Source organism: Odontomachus brunneus, unplaced genomic scaffold, assembly GCF_010583005.1.
Source record: "Odontomachus brunneus isolate Ranch 3 - 2012 unplaced genomic scaffold, Obru_v1 Obru_scaffold_013, whole genome shotgun sequence".
Classification (NCBI taxonomy): Eukaryota; Metazoa; Arthropoda; class Insecta; order Hymenoptera; family Formicidae; genus Odontomachus; species Odontomachus brunneus.
The window spans coordinates 166,748-168,462 of record NW_022639463.1 but is presented as its reverse complement, the minus strand read 5'-3'; the positions used below and the strand labels follow the sequence as shown (position 1 = coordinate 168,462).

Sequence of the window (1,715 nt, the reverse complement as noted above, 5' to 3'; positions counted from 1 at the left end):
CCCTCTCTCTCTCTCTCTCTCTCTCTCTCTCTCTTTCCCTGTCCGTCTCTGTCTTTTGCGGATTTGTGCACGCTGAATAATTCATAAAAGCACGCGCTCACGCCCGCGTCAACGTTAGCCCCGGTTCGCGCGGCTAACGAAGTGCTATACGCTAAGCGTTGTAATTTCTCGCGCACTTAACTCTCCAACAGTCATATTCGCCTGCGCGAGATGACCGTTTTAATCCTTTTTTATCGATCTGATCAAAGGAGTCAACGTATCAAATTTGGCAGTGTGTATTTTAATTATCGTTTCTTTCCTCCTTGCGACTCGCATATCTTGTATTGATTTCGCGAAATGGAATCTTGCGCTGATTTCATGATAGCAATGTCCCTTTGCTATGTTATGTATCTATGTTAGTGTGCGAGCGCATCACCGAGCAATTTGGTCTGACGCGCGCGCGTATTACGGAGATGAGGTGAGGTGAGGTGAGGATACCGCCGACAGCCTTGACCTTGTCTCCATTAACACGCACGGCTCTCTACGCACGGCCGTCGAGATATATTATTACGTAAACTTTACCGATTTGGTCCGACCTGACGTAACTCGAGCTCAATTAACCCTTTAGGCAACAACGCGTTTCCAACTGGGAACGTTATTTTTGATCGGTTCCTGAAACGTCAGAATGTGCTACAAGTTCGCCTCGAAAGGTAACAAAATTGGCGATCGTGGACGGTTAAGTTGCAGAGAGTTGACAATACCGGATTTCTTAGATGTGAGAGAGTGTCAGCTTGTCTCTCATTAGATTAGATCGCTATGCGAGAACAAAACACGGTTGCATCGTAGACGCATTATCGATAAACCCGCGCGACTCGCGGACATTGAAAAGTTGTTAATTTGCTAATTAAATTGTGACAAGATAAACAACTGGCGAGCAAGCATAATTTATCTACTTGCACAGCTGCGGCCTCCCGACAGCCAACAACGTCCATCATTCGCAATGCATACCAACACATTTTTACAAGTGATTCTCCGGAATGATAGTTCCGGAAATATCAATTCCGATCGAATCGTTTTGCGGTAAAACGTCGATAATTGAGCGCCACTTTCTCGCCAAGAACCTCAATTATATTCTTCCTCATTTCGTTGATACAATATAATCTTTTTTTGGAGCATCTTATTTTCAGCAATATTTGATAAGGAAGGGAGGAAGAGAGAGGCAGAGAGAGAGAGAGAGAGAGAGAGAGAGAGAGAGAGAGAACTATTTAGCTATTTAAACAGTGTTTCTTTAGAAATTACCTGTTATTTATAAAACATGATTTAAAACACTTTAACGATTACACATGATACTTTTTTTATTGTAGATACTAAAGGAACGATGGAATCTGTGGAATCGTTACACGGCATTGGTAGAAACGATTCAAAAAGGATGAGATGTAGTGAATATATCGCATCATACATGCGTATGTATTGCACACACACATACGTGTGTTATCAACGCTTGCGTTCTATTAGTACCACGAGCTCTATTAGTCGCGAGATAAGTATCACGCTACGCTAACACATTCTCGTCTTTAAAGCCGAAAATTATCCTCGCATGTTGCATCGAAACATTACGCAGTTATTCAATATATGTTTCGTGATATCAAATCAATTGCTTTTATTCTACGCAGAATATTTTTGAGAGTGAGACAGAGAGAGAGAGAGAGAGAGAGAGAGAGAGAGAGAGAGAGAGA

The 1,715-nt window shown here is 42.3% G+C and overlaps 1 protein-coding gene and 1 long non-coding RNA gene across 8 annotated transcripts in view; one reads left to right on the top strand and one right to left on the bottom strand.

Moving 5' to 3' along the window:
- The window catches only part of LOC116840987 (GTPase-activating protein skywalker), a 13,420-nt gene that overhangs the window by 8,549 nt on the left and 3,156 nt on the right, over nucleotides 1-1,715 (bottom strand). The window lies entirely within an intron of this gene.
- LOC116840989 overlaps nucleotides 1-1,715 on the top strand; it is a 3,194-nt gene that overhangs the window by 803 nt on the left and 676 nt on the right. The window contains exon 2 of the long non-coding RNA XR_004377474.1: nucleotides 1,344-1,442. This is a non-coding gene — a long non-coding RNA (uncharacterized LOC116840989). The remainder of the gene's footprint in view (nucleotides 1-1,343; nucleotides 1,443-1,715) is intronic.